This window comes from Azolla caroliniana, unplaced genomic scaffold, assembly GCF_043228905.1.
Source record: "Azolla caroliniana isolate FFs.n. ecotype wild unplaced genomic scaffold, voAzoCaro1.0.p SCAF_7, whole genome shotgun sequence".
Lineage (NCBI taxonomy): Eukaryota > Viridiplantae > Streptophyta > Polypodiopsida > Salviniales > Salviniaceae > Azolla > Azolla caroliniana.
The window spans coordinates 20,160,582-20,183,852 of record NW_028230442.1 but is presented as its reverse complement, the minus strand read 5'-3'; positions in this window follow the sequence as shown (position 1 = coordinate 20,183,852).

The window sequence follows — 23,271 nt, the reverse complement described above, 5'->3', positions numbered from 1 at the left end:
GTGTATCTACAACTGAATTCGCGCCGAATTCCCATTTGTTGTAGATAACCGTTGAATTGACCGGAAAAGTACTCTTTCCCGCCATCCGACCGCAGGCACTTGATCTTTCGTCCCGTTTGCGTTTCCACGAACCCTTTGAGGTTCTGGAAACAGTCGAAGACTTCGCTCTTCCTCTCAATGAGGTAGATCCACGTGTGCTGTGTGTGGTCGTCGTTGAAGGAGACGAAATATCGGCTCCCGCCAAGACTAACGTTTTGTGTCAGCCCCCATACATCGGAGTGTATAAGGTCGATCTTGTTCCGGATCCGGTTTCACTCGTTTGGGAAAGGAAGTCGGTGTTGCTTCCCGAGCTGGCAGGCTTCACAAATTTGTGCCTTTCGGCCACTAAATTTGGGCAATCCGAACACTACCTGTTTCGATTGCAGATCTTGAAGCCGCTGGTAGTTGACGTGGCCTATCCGCTTGTGCCACAAGTCGATGTCCGACTCGGATTTTTGTCCCTTCGCGAACATTGCGGTGCCGCCGTCAGTGGAGTCGAGGATGAACATCCTCCCGTCTCTGCGCCCTTGCGCAATCACATGGCCTTCTTCCTCAATGAAGCACCCGAGGTGTGTAAACCGAACCTCCATCCCTTGGTCGACGATCTGTCCGACTGAGACCAAGTTCTTCGTGATTGTCGGAACGTGTAGCACGTTCATGAGTTTCCCTTTCTGCCCAACATGGCTAAGGGGAACTTCTCCGACATTCGCAATCGGATGCGGAGTGTTGTCTCCAGTTGCGACTACTCCAGGTTGTATTGGTTTTTCAAGGTACAAGAACCACTCCTTATGGCTCGTCATGTGGTTTGACGCTCCGGAGTCTACGTACCACACCTCGTCCGATCTCGGGGTGGTCTGTTTCATTGAGTTTGCTTCGTGTCTCGTCACGAAGGCAGACCCTTCTCCGGCTCTCCCGAAGTCTTCGGCGTAGTGCGATCGCTGCCGATTTCCCTTGTCAGTATGACCGGAGCCGTTTCCGGAACCGGTTCTCTCCGAATCGGCGCGCTTTTTCTAGCACTCACTTTCCTTGTGGCCTTTCTTGCCACAGTACCAGCACTCTGCGATGGCCTTCCCTTGCCGGTTCTCATCGCTTCGACTCCCCCTGTTTCCGAAGGGTCCGGAGTTGCTGTCAGCATCACTTCGGTGCCTTCTTCTTTGATCTCGTCAGCCGCCTCCATTGCGCGCCGACTCGCCTCGTCCTGCACGTCCACGGGGCCTATCTCCCTCCGTGTACAGCATTCTGCTGTTGGTGTGCGTGCTTGTAGACGCACCCGCATGGTTCTCCTCTACCAGGAGCATTGACTGTAAGTCGAAAAAGGACGGCGTATTCTCCCGGGTACACACAGCCGTTCGGAACGCTCCGAACTTCGACGCCAAACCTCCGATACAGATCTGGACCGTCTCGCTCTCCTCGATGTTCACCTCTATGGAGGCGAGGGAGTCACAGATATCCTTGATCTTCGAGGTATAGTCCGCCACCGACAAGTCGCGTTGTCATAGGTTGCTCAACTCTTGTCGGAGCTGAAGCTTCCTGGCTGCGGTGCTCGCGGCGAAAATCTTCTTCAGATTTTCCCACGCACCCTTCGACGTCTTTGCATCCCGAACATAGCTCAATAGTTATTCGCCCACACACGATGCGAAGCAGTATAATACCTTGCTCGCCGATTGCTCCCACGACGGGAAGTATCTGTGTGTCGATTCGGGTGCCGCGTCATTAGCTCCTTCGACATAACTCCAGTAGCCGTGCCCGAGCAGGTACTGGTGCATCTTGTAGGACCATGATGCGTAGTTGGTTCTGTCGAGCTTCTCTGTTGGAAGCGAGCTCGTCATGCCTCTATCCATCGTTCTTCTTGTTCTTCTTCATCGAGCTGTGTCGGCTGCAGAGAGGTTCTCAACCCTTGCGCTCTGATACCATGTAAAAAGTAACGTGCGGAAGCAAGTATGAAGACCGAACAGAAGGAAGAAAACTCAGGTTTGATGGAGAGCTTGAGCTTACGCAGTATACACGGGAGAGACAGAGAGAGTGAGAGAGAGAGAAGACACAAGAACTATATTCAACAAAAAATACTCAATCTCTATTCACCATTCTATACATATGTGTGTTCAATGAACACTTTTATACAAGTCCTAGAAGGACTGACAGAAGTACTAACAGTACTTCAATGCTCATTAAGAGCTCCTACACTAACTCCCAAATATATTCCTCACGGAATATCTTTCCTAACGGCCTCCCGGTTTACGCACCGATCCGGCCGATGTTGAGCTTGTCTCTCAATACTTCTCGAACGTGACCCATGTTCCTCGGTGTACGGACCATGGACTCTCATGGAACTCTGACACAAGCACTGACCGTTCCTCCTCCTTTGTCATCACTTGGAGTGGTGTGCCGGTCTGCTTCTTTAGATGCCGCCAAATCTTCTCGTCTCGTAGGATGAACGGGTATGCCTTCTTCTGGATTTGGGTAGCTTCATATTTTGTTCATGTCGTGTCCGGCACCATCGTGCTTAGGAACCGATTGATTTGAGGCCACTCCCCATCAAACTCGTTTAGGGCCGAAGTGCTTCGTTGATTCGCCGACATTTGAGCTGACTCGAACAAGTCCACGCTGACTTCGTCATCCTCCAATACCATGCCGTTTTCGTTATCATACCATGCCCTCAATAGCATGTCGGTGTCCGATGCCGTCGTGCTTAGGAACCGATTGATCTGAAGGCACTCCCCATCGAACTCATTTAGGGCCAAAGTGCTTCGTTGATTCGCCGACATTTGAGCTGACTCAAACAAGTCCACGTTGACTTCGTCGTCCTCCAATACCATGTCGTTTTCGTCATCATACCATGCCCTCAATAGCATGTCGATCATGGTGTTGACTTTCCCGGAGATGTGCCGTATCTCCGGATTCAGGGACTTGATGTACGCGATCCACCTGAGCATCACCAGGTCTGGAGTCGAGCATCCGGAAACCATATTGAGAATCGGTAGGCAGTCCATCTCTATGATTACCTTTGTCCCAATCAAATAATCTTTATTTGCCTTGACCGTTGAAACAATACCCCACAGTGCTTATTTAACCTGGGCGTATCCTTGTTGCCGCTCACTTAACACCTTCGCACCAAACCGGATCGGGTAATGCGCGTCGGCTTCGTCCTCCTGATTGACCACCCACCTGATTCCGGTCAGACTTGTATCCACCGTCACATAGACCAGAGTGTCTCCCTTGTACCCTGCTTTTCGTAGAGCCGGGGCCTCTGTCAGCATCTTCTTTAGTCTCTAGACCACCTCCGTGTGCTCTTCGTCCCATTCGAATTTCGTCTTTTTTTTAGCAAGCCGTAGAGTAGCTCGATGATATGCACATAGTACGAGATCCAATGTGGTGAAGGGTGCATGCTCCCAAGAATCTTCATTCTTCCGTGACCAACCTGCACGCTTCTCTCATCGCCAAGATGGCCTCTACCTTCGCCAGAGACGGTTTCCGGCCATACGGTCCGCATAGGTGACCGACCACCAGGTTTTCCGAAACCCAACTTCTCCTCGGAGAAGGTAAGCCGAGCGCCATCAAGCCTCTGCAGTATCTTCTCGCAATCGGAGATGTGGTCTGCGACAAACCTCTAGCACCCGCCCTCTCCAATCGACTCATCCTTTGCATCCTCAAGACATCCCTTGATCGGGATGTCGTCCAAAAATGGCATGGTGAGGTTCGAGATGTAGTCCCTCAATACTTTGTTCATCGCATTCACCATGTGTGCTACCGGATTGGTTCCTCCTTGAGGTAGGTTACAGATCCGAACTAGGCCGAGTGGGGATCACATCGTCGTGATATCCCTCATCTCCAAGGCTAGCTAGAACTAGTCGTACCCGAAGTATAGATCCCCGACCGAGTAGATTGACCTTCCGGCAAAGGCCTCCACGAACTCATCAATGGTTGGTCTGACTCCTACATTCTGGATTGTCACCTTTGTTGATGGGTTTCAGGTCCTATATAAAGCGCAACATGTCATTCTTCTTTGGCACCGTAAACCAACCATTTGAATAAGGAGCACTCCACAGCTCGAGAATCCCCATCTCCACCTTCTACTTGAGCAGCTCTACCAACTTCGAGATGTGAACCCTCGATTCCGGAATCGGTCTGAGACTCCATGGCACGTGTGGTACCATGAAGATCACCATTGGTTCTACGATTGTTGGGTCGACGCACCCGATCTCCCCTGACAAGGATGCGAAGGCTTTCCCATGCTTTCCAAGCATCCTCCGAAACCAGTCCTCCTCTGTAAACCAGCCTTTCGAATAAGGAGCACGACTCAAGAATCCCCATCTCCACCTTCTACTTGAGTAGCTCCACCAACTTCGAGATGTGAGCCCTCAGTTCTAGAATTGGTCTGAAACTCCACGACACATGTTGTACCATGAAGATCACCATTGGTTCTACTATTGTCGGGTTAACGCACCTGATCTCCCCCAGCAAGGATGCGAAGGCTTTCTTGTGCCTTCCAAGCATCCTTCGAAACTAATCCTCCTCCGCCAGCAATAGGAAGCCACCCCCATCGATCTTCAACTCTTGTAGCGTCTCGTCGGTGAACCGGTGTCCTATGTCGACCGGATCTCGCAAAGTCGGGTCGGTTGTGACCCCTTTCATGTGCTCCCAACTGTCCTCCGGCAAGGGAGTCGTGACTGGCCCCACCTTCCGGTCCACATTCTTGTACTTAGTGTCCACTCGAGCGGTCCAATCCAACCCAACCATCCTCCCAAAGTCCGTGATGACTTCGTACATTTCAACTGAACCGACTAGAATAATCTGATCTTCACAAAGATCCTCCTCGACTACCCTCTCGATTTCCACGAGGGTGTCGTCGAATGAGACCACCTCCACACCGCCACTTACCGTGTCGTCGGGGTCCAAGGCTCTACACGCCTTCAAACACCTTTCGACTTGTCTTTTCTCTCAGCCGTCTAGCTGAGCTACGAGTTGCCGGACCTGCGCCAGTTGTTCATCCGCCAGGACTTGGAAGTCGTCGGCCAGATCGTCCCGTATGGTGGTGAAGTCCTCGGAAGTCATCGTGTAACAATCATCTCCTTCCTTCCGCCGGTTTGCCACGTCTGCCCGAAAGAATTGGATTTCCGCCGCATTTTGTGCCGAGTTGCAATTCCGTTTCTGCCCGTGGACCACCCTGCTGTCCTAGTTCCCCTTGCACTTCTTCTTCGTTGGCCGAGGGAGGCTGCATTGACCTTTCCGGCTCTGGTGGGATGGGGCTTGCCGGTGTTGCCGGTGGTGTCGGGGCTTCTGATTCCGGTGCCATGCACACCGGTTCCGGTTCCTCCCTTGGCGTGGGAGTCTCAATATGGGGAGCCGGTGTTCCCTCCGTTTGAGGGTCCGAACGTTTCTCAGCTGCCTCAATGGTCCTTGCCGATGACCGTCCCTGGAGGTGCTTCGTAGGCTCGTCCTCTATTTCCTCTTCCTGAGTCCCGGCATTGAGTATTGCCGCCAACGGGTCCGCTACTCTATTCACCGGTCGGCGGAGTGTAACCTTTACGGGCCGTACCGGTGGTTCCTCCTGCGCATCCGTTGGTCGCTTCCGGCTGTCGCTCTCCTTTCCCGCCTGTTTTGCGTCTGCCGCCTTCCCCTTAGTGGCCTTAGAGGCCAACAGTTGTTGTCTTTTGGAAGCCGTCTTTGGGGTGCCTTCCGCCACTCTTCCCCGCTTCTTGGGCTCGACGGGCTCGACGGGTGGCACAAGCAAGGTGAGCCACTGCGTTACTGCGTGCCATATCCTCCGTCCTTCTTGGCCTTCTTTGTCGTCTTTTCCTCTGACGATCTCGATCGCTGCACACATCTGCAATCAATACCGTCCAATCCACCTTGATCCCTTCATAGGTGGCGACGATCATCCCTGCCCAGTTCTACAGCATGACAGGGGTTCTGGGGTACACATGGCCGTATTCCTGGAGCACACAGGCAATCTCGCGGAACAACATATCTCCGCCACCCTGTGTCCGGTAGCCCTTGCTTGCTAGGGAGTACTCACCAAAATACTTGATGAGTATGCCTCCCTCCGGAAGGCCTGTTAACGCTCGAATCGCCTCCCCCGTTATGACCTCTGTGTCGATTTCTTTGATCACCTTGTCGGCTTCTTTGTGTGGCGGTACATCCATAATCATCAAGAAGCCCTCGAGCCCGTGTTGCTTTAGCCATTTCTTGGCGGCTTCCGATCCTGTTTGCGGGTTCATGTCTGTGTCGAGGTCGGATTGGGGTGGCGAGGTTGGATGGTGATGAGAGTGAGATTGAGAGAGAGAGAGTTCAGCAGGCGGGGGTTCTCTGTGCATAGGTTCTCGTCTGATGATCTTGCAGTGCCTTGGTGCTTCTGTGCTCCTGGGTTCGCGAAAGTAGAGGGTCTCCACGCGCAGTGGTTTTTCTCTGTGCATTCTGGCGCCTTTTTCGAGTGTGTGCACGTCGTGTACTAAAATAGCATTATGTCCTGTGGTGGCGCTTAAATGCCCACTACGTACCTTTTCGCTCCTCGCTCTCTCGTCCATTCATACCTTGCTTTTGCATGATTACTTCGTTTTTATTTTTTTATTTTTACTGTTAGTGTGAGGTTACTTGTCCGTTGGTCCTATCGGACCCTTACCGGCCTCATTACGGTTTGCCGTTGCCTCATTCTCCCCTGTTACCGGCTTGCCGTCTCCTCCGTCTTGGTGGTTGCCGTTCCCCTCACAGGTTGCCATTTCCTCACCGGTGACGGTCCTTTGCTCAAATGGGTTCTTAGGCATCGGTCCTCTATATGGCTTCAATCGGAATCCGTTGACCCATTTGCCTAGCACTTCGCCGGCAAGTGTCCCTAACTAGTATGACCCATTATACTCACGTGTCAGCCAATACGGGCCGGTCCATCTAAACTGTAGTTTTCCCGGCATCTTGCCCATTCGGGTCTGAAATACTAACACCGGTTTGCCGATTGTGAACATTTTTTCGTTTCCTTTCCTGTGCCGGTCGACAAATGCTTTCCGTCGCCATTGTTCCAATTCTAAGTGCAGGATGCTTGCCTGTCGTTGTTCCTCGAGTTCACACAACGTTGTTAACCGTATTGCCTCCGACTCCTTCTCGTTCAGCTGTTCCCGTAGTTGGATCCGTAAGCTGGGTACTTGGAATTCCACCGGCATTACCGCCTCTAGTCCGAACGCTAACCGGAACGGTGTTGTTGGATGCTCGTTTTGTATGCCGTCCGGTATGCCCAAAGCGCACTATGTAGCTTGCTATCCCAATCCGTTCGGTTTTCGTTGACGATCTTCCGGAGGATATTCTGGAGTGTTTTGTTCGTCGATTCAGCTAACCCGTTTGCTTTCGGATAGTATGGTGTGCTCCGTTTATGGACGACGGCATAGAATGTCGTCAGGCTTTCAACTACTTGGCCGAGAAAGTGCCCCCCTTGGTCGCTTATTAATTCGATTGGGCATCCGTAACGGCACCAGATGTACTCGTATAGAAATTTTGCCGTTGACGCAATGTTGTTGTCTCTTAAGGCTTTGGCCTCCACCCATTTCGTGCAGTAATCCGTCGCAACGATGACGTACCGATTACCTGTTCTCATTGCCGGTGGTTTGAACGGTCCAACAAAGTCCAGCCCCCACTTCTGGAATGGTTTGAGTGGTAGTACAGGCTGGTGTGGCATCCGAGCCTGCTCCGTTGGCTGGCCCATTCGCTGGCATAGGTCACATTCTTTTGCGTACCGTACAACATCTCTTAATTTAGTTGGCCACCATAGGCCACATTGCCATATTTTCCTGGCCGTCGCATCTCCGGCATAGTGACCTCCGGCAACTCCGTAGTGGGCTTCCCTCAGTATCAGGTCCTTTTCATCGTTGTGCACAGCCCGTCTCCATATGCCATCCGCACCCTTGTGGTAAAGTGTGTCTCGCAGTAAGCAGAAATGTCGGCTTTGCACTGCCAGGTGTTTCCTTTCGTCCCAGTTCATCTCTTCCGGAGGCAGTCCTGTGCTCAGAAACTGGTGCATATTTGTGAGCCACTTGTCTTCCTGTGCCACCGTCTCATCTGTTGCCGTTTCCGTAGTGACTCGAAACAGCTCCGCATCCGGAAACTCGTCCGCTACTCCGTCACCCGTCTCTCCGGACTCTAATCGGCTTAAGTAATCCGCCACGGCATGCTGTATACCGGGTCGGTGGAATATTTCAAACTCGAATTCCTGTAACAGTAAGGTCCACCGGGCCAACTTACCGGTGAATGACGCCTTGGACACCAGGTAAAGGAGTGTCGAATGATCTACATGGAAGGAAAACTTCCTTCCCAATAAATAATGCCGAAACTTTGTCACACTGTAGATCATCCCTAGAGCTTCCCGTTCCGTGGTAGAGTAGTTTCGTTCCGCTTGGGATAGCTTTCGGCTAGCATAGTACACTGGCCGTTACCACATTGGCTCCGTAAGCTGCATCAGTACGCTTCCGATTGCGATGTCGGAGGCGTCCACGAACACATGAAATTCTTTACTCCAATCCGGAGGCTGTACTACCGGTGCTTGCCACAATAGTACCTTGACGGCCCTATACGCCCTATCCTCGGTGTCGGTCCACTGGAATGGTGTCCGATGTACAGCGGCATGCAATGGCATAGCCAGGTCGGCCAAGTATCGGAGCATCCGGCTGTGCCACCAGATCTGTCCTAAGAACCGGCTCAATGCCTTTGCCGTTGCCAGCGCCAGTGCTTCTAATATGGCTTTCACTTAGTCCGGGTCGACTGCAATACCTTCCTGGCTCACAATATGTCCTAATAAGGTTCCACTGGATACGCCAAATACACACTTTTCCGGATTCAAGCTTAGCCGGTACGCTCGACACTTTTCTAGACAAAGACGGAGGTGCTGAAATTGGTCCTCCTCCCAGCTATAGACGGAGAAATCGTCAAGGAAAACCTGCATAAAAGTCGGGATATATTCACCAAAGATTTCCATGATGATTCGTTGAAATGTTGCCGGTGCCGTTTTGAGTCCGGACATCATCACCACGGCCACAAACACCCCCCATTCGATGACAAAAGCCGTTTTCTCTTGGTCGGCGGGGTGCATCCGGATCTGATTATACCCGCTAAATCCGTCTAGAAAGCTATAGACCTCATGGCCGGCGACGGCATCCAACATTCCATCTGTGAAGGGAAGTGGAAACCCATACGTTACCGTAGCCGCATTGAGTTTCCGGTAGTCCACACAAACTTGAATTTTTCCGTTCTTCTTCGGTACGACTACGATCGGGCTCAGGCATGTCGCTTTCTTTACCGGACGGATAAAGCCAACTCTTAGCAGTTTGTCGATTTCCTCCTTGACTTTGGCGGCATAATTGGGATTCATCCGGTACCGTCTTTGTGCCACTGGTTTTGCGTCCTTGCTCAAGTGAATCTGATGTTGGTATAACTGAGGGTCGAGTCCTCGCATGTCTTCGTATGACCAAGCGAACACGTCGCGAAATTCCGTGAGAAGTGTGATCATCGTCGTTTTGTCTTCAGAATTCATCTCCTTGGCGATGTGCACCGGTTTTGCTTCGTCCAAGGTCCCTAGGTTCACCTCTTCAAGTTGCGATGCTTTTACGCGTTGTGAAACGGCCATTTCAAGTTCCAACGCTTCCTGCGCTTGTTGTAACTCTCGGATTGCGTCTTTATCCGGTTCTGCTTCAGGTTCTTACGGTTGCGGTAAGTATGGTGCTACTGCTTCGGCAATGTCAATTTCGAAGAGGGGTACGATCTTCGGGTTTTCCTGCAAGTACTGAGCTTCTTCTTCGTCAGCTAACCCTTCTAGCATGTTGACGTAGTCTGCATACAATGGTGTACATTCCTTGCCAGTGCTCGTCCTTGGTTGTGTTGGTACCCGTACCTTGGCTTTTCCTCGTCGGAAGGTAATTATATTTTTCCTCCAATTTTGTTTGATATGTGCCGTTTTCAACCACGGCCGCCCCAGCAATAGCGAGTATGCGCCTTGTGCCTGTAATTGTAGCACTACTGCCGAGATGTGAAATGTATGACCGCCAACGGTGACTTCTAATTTTCGTATTAATCCTGTCGGCCGCACTGAGCTTGTATCGGCCATTCGTAACCAGAACGGACATGGCTCCCACTCGTGGATTCCCAGGGCATCACACGTCCGGAGGCTTATTACATTCACCCCGGAGCCTCCGTCTATATCTGTGCCGGGGAGTTCTTTCCCTTTTACAATGGCAATGATTACCGGACTGTTGGTGTCCACCACCGTTGGTCCCTCCTCCGGATTCGAGAAGAGTACCGGTGCCGGTGATGATTCTCCTGCCTCCATGGCCGTCTTCAGTCCTTTCGTGAATCTTGGCACGAGCTGTAGGAGTCTTCCTAGTGGTAGCGTAATCTGGCATTCTTGCAACTCCAGCCATGTCTCGTTCTCGGAGTAACTGCCGCTGGCAAGCCCTACGGTATTCTCCTTTTGCCGCTGTAAGTCTATGACATTTTGCTCGTTTGCTTTTTTCACCCATTCCGTCGCTTGCTTCCGAATGGTCTCCTGCGTCTCCCATTCCTTGGCCATGCCCTTCGACCTTGTGGTCACCTGCTGCAGATCTGCCACTTCAGGGACTACCATATTTACTGCCGGTCGTTTGTCATAGCTCTTCGTCGGGCATTGATTACTATAATGGCCTTCCTGTCGGCAGTAGTAGCAGTAGGCTTTCCGGGTATTGCTGGATTCGGCATTGTCTGTTGTACCCGAGGCAGGTCCCATGGTAAGCGCAGGGTTTTGGGCCAGTTGGCTGCTTGAAGCTCCTTGTTCCGGATCCTGTGGGTAGCCGCCTTTTTTGAAATGCCGTTTTTTGTTATAGTTCTTCTTATTGCGGTACTCTTGACGAGGTTGGTCGTTATATCTGCCGTATTCCTCCCGTTGCTGACGATACCCGGGGGAGTGCTCCCGGTCGTAATGTTCATATCGTCTATTGTAATCCTGGTACCAATCATATCTATCCTGCCAGTCGTAGTTATCCCGCCGATCACCGTACCGGACATCATTCTCCCGTCTATCGCCATACCGGACATCCTGTGCCGGTCGGTCGCGGTCCATTCGTCGCCAGAGTTCCTCTTCTTCATCCCAGCTGTTGCGTGGCTCTATTTGTCGGACGGGCGGTGCTTGCCGGTTCAATAGATTATACTCGCACCTATCCGTCGTATGGCCCTTGGATTGACAGATTACACATTGCGTCCTCATAGTGCATTCTAGTGCTGAGTGTCCGGAATTCAAGCAGGTTGTGCACTGTATTGCTTGCCGAAACCGGAGGTCTTCATCGGACGGTAACGCCTGTTGGAGTGCTCCCAGTGTGAGCCAGGAGCTTGTCTTTTCCATCTCTCTCACCCGGTCAATGACCTGGTTGATGGTACTTGTGCGGAAGTCATCTCTATACTTGGAGTACTGGAACGACATGTCGTCGTCCGGTATCGGTGCGCGGGCTGGTGGTGTTGGTGGTCGTTCCTGGTTTTTCTCCAGCGTCGGTGGTCTTTCCTGATTTGTTTCCGGCGTCGGTGGTCTTTCCTCTTCTTTTGGTGATGGAGGCCTCTCCTCCTCGACTTCTGGTGTCAGAGGTTGCTCTTCCTCTGCTTTTGGTTCCGGAGGTTCCAGCCTTAGCAATTCCGGTTCCGGTGTCGGTAAGGTGTCTGATCCTTCGTCCTCCGGTCTGCCCGGGGTTTCGTTGCTGCTACGGTAGTTCGTGTGCACGATGTATTCCCCTTCGAAATCCGATTCATACGCTGAAAAGGCTTTTGCTTCGCCTTCTCCGCTTGCCAACACCGGAGAAGGGATTCGGTTTCCCGGAGGCTGCTTAGGTTGCTGTCGTCGTCCGGGTGCGATGTTTGCTGTAACCAGAGGGACTCCTCTGCTACTCTCCGGATTACTATGGAAAACGAGCGATCCGCTCTAATTTCCTGCGCCGCTTGTTGGAATGCCTCACGTCTCCTTTGCCTTTCGGCAAGACGTCGAGTTCGATCATTAACCAGGTCGTGCATTGATCTAGTCATCCATTCCTACCGTTGTTCGCTGCAAAAATAGGAATCGTGGTCGCCAAAAACTGTGTTAACTCTTAGCGCCAGACAATGGCCTAACACAGGGTGTCTACGGAAGACACTTCACCAAAGGGGTGTTACGGCAACAGGATTAGACTCAACGCTTAATCCGACTTAATTAGGTTACTTAGCAAGATCGTCCTTAATAATAACACGCGTAAGATATAACAATGAATGCAGAATGGCAATTAACACAGAGAGATAAAACACTAAGCTTTATTAATTAACCGCTGCTCATTACATTGTATCCGGGCCTTTAAATAGGTTTCCAGTGTGTAGTACAAAACGGTGCCATCCGCACTTGTTCGGGATCGATCCGGATCCGGAACGGCATACCGATTCCGGTCCGTCCGTCCACACTCATAGCTTACTTACAACCATTCCTAATAATTAAATAACTCCCTGTTTCACACTCTGGACTCCTTTGCCGACCGGGCCGGTAACAGCAAGGATGTCTCCTACACGAAGAAGTGTTGATCAATCTTGACATCGCCGATTGTCACACGTACATTCAGGCAAGCCCCGTGCAGCTCCTCCATGGTGCGCGTTGCCGCGCGTATCTTCCAACCGTGCCGGGTGTTGATCGGCCACTTCCCTTTCTTATAAAAGCCCATAGACATCAGGTTGATCTCCGACCCGTGGTCGATCAGCGCCACTACCAGCTCCTGGACGGGGGTTTCCGTAGTAGCCCTTGCCCAGTGCAACTTTGATTAGTAGCTCTCCGCCAACTCGTCTTCCAGGGCCGCGTCCTCTAGGTGCGTCGTTCGCACCTCCACTGGCTTCTCCAGCTTTGGCTCTGTCGAGAGCCGTTTACACTTCACCAAGTCCACGATGGAATCGTCAAACTCCTTCTTGGCGAGCCCAAGCACCTCCCTCAGCGACGACTCCACCTTGCTGTCAAGAATCTGCTCCTCGAGGACCTTCCACAGGTCCATCGTCCTTTCAATTTCAGTGCCCAGCTAGTAACCGGTTTGCCTTGCTTTTTCTGCCATGCTGGAATTGCTGGCTTCATTCCTCTTCGGCTTGAACCGGGTCTCGTACCGATTCAGGGTCGTGGTCCCGCCAGCCTTCCCTACCCTCTTATCATCCACTAGAACTTTGTAGTTCTAGCATGTGGCTTCCACGAAGCCGGTCTTCTCCTCTACCGGGTCGTCCCACCCGGTGACCTCCTGGACCCGCTGCTCCACGCGGTCTGCTTCTTCCCTCTTCAGTCGTGCGCCGGAGAGGCATTCCAGCACCAAGGGCCAGAAGCCAGATTCTTTTGTTTTCCGTTCTTCGTTACCTCCTAGCCGGATTCCGACCAATGCCGAATAATGGACGGCCTCTGCATGGCGCGCCTCGACTTCATCCATTAACCGCTTCATCCTGCCGCGCCCGAACTTTGTCTCCACGGCTCTCCAGGTATCACCAGCGTGCACCCGTCTGTTCTACAAGTACACCCCATTACCCCTGAGGGCCTCGGCAAACTCCACGCAGTCTCACCGGCTGTGTCCGACCGCATCGTACCACATACACTGTTGTCCAACCGGTGGCCTCCGATCGCCGGCCTGTCCTCCACTGTCTCTCCGGGCCTGCGCGATCTGCAGGTCGTGCACCATTTGTGTCAGCTCGTCAAGAGCCGCTCCTCCGGATGGGCCCTTGACCGCGTCAGTCGATGCCGAGCCCGTCCTAAGCCAATCCCGGGTTCCCTCTTTTCGTGACGGCGAAGGCTCATCGAACTTCCTTGCCTGGATGGGTCTCGCCACTGATGATCCCTCGTCGCCCCACTCACGCCGCTTGTCAAAACGGTTGTCAACTCTTTTGACCGTGGCCTAGTCGGTCGTTAGCCCATCATCTGTCTCCAACAGGAGACCCACTTGATCCCGATCCCGCACGTCCACCGCTTTGACAAACAACAGGACGCAGCTCATGTCTAGCACGGTCCTGTCCAGTGCCGAGAGTTGTGCGAAGCGTTCTTCGAACTCCCGGAGGAGCGCCGACACGTTCCTCCCCTTTTCGGGATTCTCCACCCACTCCATGAAGTCCCGCTTCGATAACCGAAGCGCGTCATCAACTCCATACCTTTCGAGGAGCCGCGCTTCGAACTTCCCCCAAGTCCGGCATCCAGCCTGTACCTCGAGCACCTTTGCGTGGATGCCTAGTGTAGCCACCCAAGGGAGCCCAACCAAACGCCTATCCTCCGAAATGTCCCTCATCACCATCTCGGCTCGGTAGGCCTCCAAATAGCTCGTGGCGTCCTTCCCACCGAACCGGCCTATTGTTCCGACAATTGCTTCAATGGCCCTGTCGAGGGTGCCTGTGCCCTCACGAGCACTTACTATCCAATCAACAGTTGCCGCCATGGCTTCAGCAAGCTCCGATCCCCTCATCTTCGACTCCTCTACCGCCTTGTTTCATGTCGGGTTCACCAAATGATGTCGTGTTGTTCCATTTTCGCGTAGGAAATAAGGCGGGATCGCTAGGGCTCTGAACCGAGGAGCAAGAGAGAGAAGAAGGCGGAACGTGACAAGAGCGCAAGCATAGGGCCGGTTAGGCCCATTTGCAACTGACAGCGCTTTTTGGCTGAACGAACCACAAGTGCGTGTCTGAACAAGATGCACACTCGCATAAAAGAGAGACTCACAGAAACACACACACAGAGAAACGAGAGATTCGATTCCAATAACAATAAAAGGTTACAGTGTTTGCAAGATTATAGCTAGATAGCCGGATACAAACCCAACCCAGACAATCACGCACATACATAGTAGAGCCTTTGCCGAAAAGCACACAGGCTTTCCTTGAAGCAGAGGCAACCAACTCAGAAATCCTACAAAAAACAACGATAGAGGGAGAGAGAGCTCGGTTCCCAATCCGACAGCACCTCCTCCTCGCCAAAACGCGATACCATTTCAGACTTCTTCCCTTCCCTTTATAGGCCGTTAGGGAGGGACCATTACATCCAGGTCACATCACTTTTATTCTCTGTCCCTTCAGACAGAGATCCGCTTCGATTTACTAGCGTATTACTATATTCTCCCTAGGATATGCTGATCACGCCGGCCTATTTCTAGTTATGTACACCTTATCGTTACTTGTGCCCGCACGTAAGGGCCGGTTCATACACCCTTTTCACCGATTCCGCCTTAGGCCAATTTTCTTCACGACACCGTAAAAAATTGGACGGAGTGACGACCGTCCTGATTCTTTACCCATGCATATGCCGAACCATTGTCCAGCACCTTTGTCTCCATTCGAGCCGCCGTGATACAGGGTTTGCTGAGAATTACCAAGTGGGAGGATGTTTCTTGCACAAAGAAGTGTTGGTCAATCTCAACGTCCCCGACCTTTACACGGACATTCAGGCATGTTCCATGTAGCTCCTCCATGGCTCGCGTCGCCTCACGTATCGTCCACTCGTGTTTGGTGTTGATCGGCCACTTTCCCTTTTTGTAGAAGTACATCAACATTAGGTTGATCTCCGACCCATGGTCGATCAATACTACCACCGGCTCCTATACATCAAATAAACAAGCTAGCTCATTTAGGAAGTGTCTTGTCTCTTGAAGTTGAAGTCAAGGGTTCAAATCCAAAGTTTGATAAAGAAAAGTTTCATCTCTGCCATCAAGCATTGTAAAGTTGGTAAAATCTTCGATTTTCAATATGATACATATTCTTATCATATACTCTTACTTCCTTAATCATACATTGTTTGTATCTCTTATCTAGGCTCGTCTCAAACAACTTAAGGACATCGAGGTATCTCGAGAAGACGGTGAAATATCCTCTATAGAGGATATAAAGGACGAAATTAAAAAAGTTAAAGAGGAAGTTAATAATAACATAGTGTTAGCTAAAACGGGTTGGGTAGATGTGGTTAAAAGAAACATTAAAAAAGAAATAAAAGATGAAAATATTGTTAACACCACCCTTGAAGAAGAGAAAATGCGTCAGGCTCGCCGCTTAAATGTACGTGTCACTGGGCTCAAGGAAGGTGCATCCCCAAATGAGGACGCACAAACACTTGGGAAAATGTTAGGGTACACAGAGGCCCTACCTATCACCAAAGCATGGAGGGCCGGGCGTGACACAACTAGGAAGAGAGCCTTAGTCCTTCAATTTAAAGACTTAGACTCTAGAATCACTTTCTTTAAGACCCCATCTATCTCGATGAAGACCTCACTAAGATGCAAATTGAGCATCACAAGAGTTGTATGCCACGAGTTATGCAAGCTCGTAAAGAAGGCCATCGCGCCTTTTACCGAGACGGGCGAGTGATCATAAATGATCGCACTACTAACTGACGGCGTGTGGCCCATGTGACAGAAAATGCACTTAGGATGACCCTATGGAATTGTAATGGCGCACTCTGGGCACACCCCGGCCGCCTAGAGGAGATACTAAAGGTATCTGATATACTTTTCTTGGTAGAAACACATCAGAGCCCAAATAGAGGACTCCCACGGGTCGAAGGATTCCGTTGGGAGTCCGCTTTTAGACAAACCTCACGTCGACACACTACTAGGGGATCTGGAGGTGTCGCGATACTATTTCGTAGAGAGCTACATAATAGGATAGAAATAATGAAGATAGACCCAGAAGCTCGTTTTATGTGGGTGAAAGTCTCCACAAGCAAAGACCATGCAGTATTTTTCGCCATTTGTTACTTTCCCCCAAAAGGATCCCGTTATAATATTAGTGGCTTGATGAGATTAGTCGATGAAGGAATGCCACATGGGCCTTCTCCATACGAACCCCTATCGGATGACATAATCCGATATTCTTCCCAAGGAGAAGTATTTCTTGTAGGAGACTTCAATGCGAGAACCCAATCCCGACAATGCACAGTATTTCAGATGAATAGAAACCTAGAAATGGTAAATGTTGATCCTTTAGACATAGGCACCACACGTAGATCAAAGGATCAAGGTGCGGACGCCACGAGCTTTGGCCATCACCTGCTCGAACTTGGCAGTCGGCACCAGATGGTCATATATAATGGTTTAGCTAAGTGGCCGGGCTCGGAAGAGCTCACATGTTTCCCACATGGAGGAGGGGAAAGCACAGTTGACTATCTAATAGGGCGCCCGACAGCTACCCACTTGATTAACTCCTTCCGAGTGGCCCCATGCCCTATTGGCGCAGACCATAGCTTCTTATACTTTGAGCTAAAATGTGATATCTCTAAGGTCACCAAGTCTAGTCAACCATGCCGTCACACCACAATACATTTCACACATGAGCTCTCTGACATATACTCTCAACATGTTCAGGCCCATCTCCCCTCCATTGATCCCTCTCTACCGTTAGAAAGCCTTAGTACAAAACTCACACACATCCTTCACTCCGCAGCAGCTAGCAGTTTCCCATATACAAAACACTCAAATCAAGGTAGATCAGGATCAATGCCACAAAATAAATGGTATGACGAGGATTGTAGGGACCTACATAGACAACTTACAGTATCGCAACTCAATGGTAGTATTACCTCCACACAAGCTCGCAAAGAAATGCGTAAGATGACACGTCGTAAGAGACGAGCGTGGGAGGCATCCCAATACTGGGAACTCTACCATATGCTCATGAGTAGCGATTGCGCCATGGCATGGAAGAGACTACGGGAGCCAAGACCACAAACACCCATCGATGATCCCGAAACTTGGCACACATATACAGAGAGACTTTACCAAATCCCAAACCAACCACCTTTTCCAATGCCTTCCACACCCCGGCCTACCACGGGGACACTTTTCACGACCTCTAGGGTTATGAAGGTCATAAAGAAATTACAACATAGGAAGTCCATGGACCACACAGGATTGCGAGCAGAACACATTATATATGCGAGAGAGTGCCTAGCTCCCTTGCTAACTCTAATCTTCAATCGTGCCCTTGCGGAGGGTTTTCCACCACAGTGGACTATGAATACAGTGACCCCCATACATAAAGGGGGGGACCCCATGGACCCAAATACATATAGGACCATTATGATAGGCCATACCCTTGCTAAGTTATATGGTGCAGTAATGGAAGCAGAGCTTAGCGACTACATGGAGACCCTAAACCTTCGTGCACCTGAACAAGCTGGCTTTAGACGAGCCTTCTCCACTATTGATCACATCTTCACACTTAGATGCCTAATTGACCAAACTAGGGCTCGCAAGAAGAGATTATATTGTTGTTTTGTGGACTTCCGCAAAGCCTTTGACACAGTCCCTAGAGATCGGTTGTCTGATAGACTTAAAAGCTTGAGGATACCAGATGATATGGTATGGGCCATCTACGCACTATATGAACAAGTGTCCGGGTGTGTCCGATGCCCAGGTGGCCTATCCAATCGTTTCACTAGCACTATTGGTGTAAAACAAGGTTGCCCCCTATCACCGACGCTTTTTGGGATCTACATTGATGAGATCACAGATTTTATTGCTCGTGAGGGAGGCACCGGAGTGGTCCTTGGGGATACGCAGGTTCGTATCTTGCTCTATGCGGATGACATAGTTTTGCTCTCTGAATCCGAACACGACCTACAGAGGCACCTCAATGCCTTAGATGACTTTTGTGTACAACGAGGATTGGTAGTGAATCTAGGGAAAACGAAAGTCCTTATCTTCCACACATCGGCCCAAGTTAGAGCCAAGTGTCACCTAACTATCTCCCATAGCCCAGTCGAGGTGGTTGGATCGTACGTATATCTCGGAGTCACTTTTAGTGCCCGCTCAGGTAAATTTTCGATGACACAGGCAGCGAAGGATAGACTCACGAGAGGACATGCATCCCTCTCACTCCTAGAGAGACAATGCCACCAAGCACACTTTCAAGAGCCACGGACTAAAGGGTGGCTCTTTGACTCATTAGTGACCCCCTCCCTCATGTATGCATCAGCGGTTTGGGCTCCAGGATTACCATCCTTCATGTGGACGCAATTAGAGAGACCATTGGTGATGATGCTATCACGCCAACTCCGAAGCAAATCGACTGTACCACATGACATTATTAGGGCCGAGTTCACGTTACCCCCAATGCTAGTAGAGGCACTTTTTCAACTTGTAGTCTTTATTGATAGGATACATAGCCAACCACATGATAGAATATCTCATCAAGCCTTTAAGGCCTCTCGATCATTGTATGAGTCCGGCTATACTAGCTCATGGTATGGCATGATGGTGACTTGGCTTCTCGCGAATGGTCTAGACATTAATAACCTACCTCCCCTTAGGTACAACCACACGAGTGATAACACCTTAATCTCTCATGAGAACCGCAATAAAGTAATACGCCAAGAAATATGGCAAATTTACACTCGGTGTAAATGGATCACCCCACTAGAGCCACTCCCATCTAAAATGTCGTACTATAAGAAACACTTCATGCACTTCTCTGAGTTAGGTTTTATCACACGGCCAAAATATCTAGATGTATTCTTACCACATGCACTAAGGGTTGCCATTGGACAACTTAGAATATCGTCTCACCAACTTGAGATTGAAAATGGCCGTACTAGTGGAGTCCCTAGGGAGGAAAGGATATGTAGGTTATGTCACATAGAGATAGAGGATGAGTACCACTTTACATGCAAGTGTCCAACCTATGCCGAGATAAGGGCAAAATACCAAGACATACTTGGTCCGTCTCCCACCCTCCCCAAACTATTAGATACTCTAGATATAAAGAAATTAGGCAAATACATTCTAGAGCTAAAACAACACAGAGAGAATAAATTACAAAATGTTGACAATAATGTTGCTAATGATCACGAACATGTAACAAATGCAGTTTTTCAGGAACCTGAGGAGACAACGAATGCCGATACACTTGCACCACCCGGCCTTTCCATTGATGAGGCAGAAAACCAGAGAAGAACCAGACGTCCTCGGGTGCCGGGTTTCAAAACAACTCAACGTGATGTGGAAGCAATATTAAAAATAAGGGAACGTGAGCTACACCGCCTAGAAGCCATGGCTAGGGCACTCTCTACATTGGAACCCACATCAAGACCCTTTGACCCCCCATTTCTTTTCGAGAGGCTTGGGTGGAAATAAAATTAGGCTTAGTGTATAGTCACTTTCGAGTATACTACATATTGTACACTACTAGAACTCTTTTAGTTTAAGTTCTATTTTTTTTTACTTAATTTTATTTTTAGTTATGATGACTGGATAAATACTCTATTGTTGTAAACCAATTGTCTCATGGGCCAAATTTGGCCTTAGAAGACGTTAATACATCTTTCTTTCTTTCTCTCGCACATTACTTTTAACTCTTCTGAATCTTCCTATCCATAATCTTTCTAACATCACTCCACAATCCTTATTAAAATTTGCTCGAACTCCCTTTAACCTTAGTCCCTCTTGCGACTTCGCCACTTGACAGGAACTACACGCTCCGGTGAACAACGCTCGGCCACAACCGAGCTTAGAATCAAAACACAGAAAAACGGGTAATGGATGCACGATACAGAGAAGAGAAAAGAACACAGGATGTTAACGTGGAAAAACCCAAACTAGGGAAAAAACCACGGCAGCCCACAGACTGCAAACTATCACTATGTCAGAATGTACAAATGGTAAAGCACTGAAGCAACGACCTCGAGCTTTCTATCTTCGCCACAGGCGGCGGTTACAACAGAGGCAACAACCTCTTCCTCTCTCTCACTCTCTCTGTACACAGTTACGTGCTCTCTAGTCTTGCACTAACAAGAATGACAACAACAACAAACCTAAGTTTTCCCTAAGTCATATTTATACTAATATGACTTTTCGTCTATTTACAAATATAGACCCGATGGACTCTCAGAAACATATTTACGAATATGTCCCTTCATCCGGTGAGCACTCCTCACCGGGCTTGCATCATCCGGCGCTTGCCGGGTACTCCTCATCCGGTTTACTCATCAGTACTGTTCTTCTCACTTCCCATCCGGAGGGACCTGTTTCCTAACACCTCTCGAACCACAACTACCCCAACAACGAGCTCCATTACTTCATCGGTATCGAAGTAATTTGGACACCAATCGGGATACTGATCTCTCAATGGCACTACATTCTCACCTTCCTCTACAAGTTCAGGATGACTGAGTGCAAACCTGTGTCTACCGCTCTCGTTTGAAACCTCAAACTTGATGTCGATTTGGGGACAAAAGATTGCGAGCCGAATCAACATCGTCAATTGATCGGTAGTTTAAGCTACCTTACCATCACAAGACCCCATCTCAGCTATTCTATGAGTCTCCTTAGCCAATTCATGGAGAACCTCGAAATGTTCATGTTGATTGCACTAAGAGAATACTTAGGTACGACCGTGGGACGATGGATTTCGGCATGATGTATAAGTCGGATACGATTATTCAGCTTGAAGGGTACACAGATGCAGACGGGGCCGACTATAAGGCAATAGACGATCGACGTCAGGATTCGTCTTCTCCCTCGACAACGGAGCCATCTCCTGGAGCAGCAAAAAGTAGTCAACAATCACACTGTCGAGCACAGAGGCCGAATATAAGGGCGTGACAGTCGCCGCATGCGAGGCCGTCTAGCTGAAATGCATATTAAAGGATCTGGGCATTCCTATCAAGGATTTGATTCTCTTATACTGCGACAACATGAGCAGTATCTACCTAGCTCGGAACTCGGTGTTCCACGCACGCACTAAGCACATTGAAGTACACTATCACTTCATCCGAAAGTACGTTTAGGCCGGCGATGCCGGCCTACTACTCATCAGCATGAACCTTCAGGTTGCCGACATCTTCACCAATGCCTTGGGAGTCGACAAACTCGGACAATTTACATCAGACCTTGGTCTCACAATATCTACATTGTTGAGCTCAAGGGGGAGTACCGAATAATAGCCGACCAAAGGAGTCGAAGTATGATGATCACAGTTGAGCATAACAAGACACACGAAGCAATCAAGCAGTCAAACACAGAGTCAAAAAGCCGAATCCAGCCGAACAACCGAATCGAAGTAATTCGTAAGTAGAAGCCGGTTCAACCGAATCGAGGTATTTTCGAAGACCAAACTAAACCAATTTTTCGGCATCCGGAAGTTGTATTTGAAGGGGCGCGTTGAGAATCGAACTCAACTTCCTCGAAATATCTTTCACACTAACCAATGGACATACTAGGCTAGTTTTGTAAATAGTAGAAAGGGTTGTTGCCCTAGACTAGTTGGTATTTAAACAAGCCTCTAGTTACTATTGGATGTAATTTATCTTTTCTTTCTAATATACAACTTCTAGTTTAAGCTCTCTCTCTCTCTCTCTCTCTCTTGTCCTACGAGTGCACAGATAGTTCAACTCCGTTGCACAACATCACCTACGCCTCTCACTCTTTACAGTGACAACCTCATCTTGAAAGGTGTTATTTCTATTCAACATGAGAGGCAGACAAAGTGGTCCAATAGCCGAATAGAGAGACAGACGGCTATTGAAATTGTCAACAGCCAGAGACAGCCTGGAAAGCAGTTGAGAAGAGCTCAAGCCAACCGAGACGGACAGAGAGCTCGCCCGAGACAGTCGACCAGATGAGGCTAGCCGGATAGACGATCAGGTAGCCACTGGACAAAGATGGCCGGAAATGGAAATAGCCACATATAAAGCCGGATAGCCGAGAGTCGGCCAAGAGTCGAGAGACGGCCGAGATGGGGCCGAGTGAGGACCGAGGGACAGCCAGTTGAACAATAGGCAAATGACCGACAGAGTAAGAAGAATAAAAGAAGAAATCAGAAGACAGAGAAGACAAGAGAAGAAAACAAAACAAAACAAAACAAGAAAGAAGAGGGAAGAAGGAAGAAGAAACGAAAGGAGAATGAGGAAGAAACCGAGACACAATAGAAGGAAGAAGAAGAAGAGAAGAATGAGACAGAAACAACAAACGAAGAAGAAGAAAGCAATAAGGAGAAAGAAGAAAAGAGGAGGAGGAAGAAGAAACAGTAGGAGGAGGAGAAGAAGGAACGCAAGAAGAAGATAGAGACAGAGAAGAAAGAAAGAAAAAGAAAACGAAGAAAAGACGAGGAAGAGAGGGACATACTGAGAAATATCAAAAGCTTGAGGAAGAGACGAAAATTGAAGGGCAAATGGAGAATTTTTAAAACTCGAGGGCAATTAATCGAATTTCAAAAATTGAGGGGTACGAAATAGAATTTCGTAAACTCAAGGGTACAAAAAACTCCTCACTACTCACACCAATGAAGAAA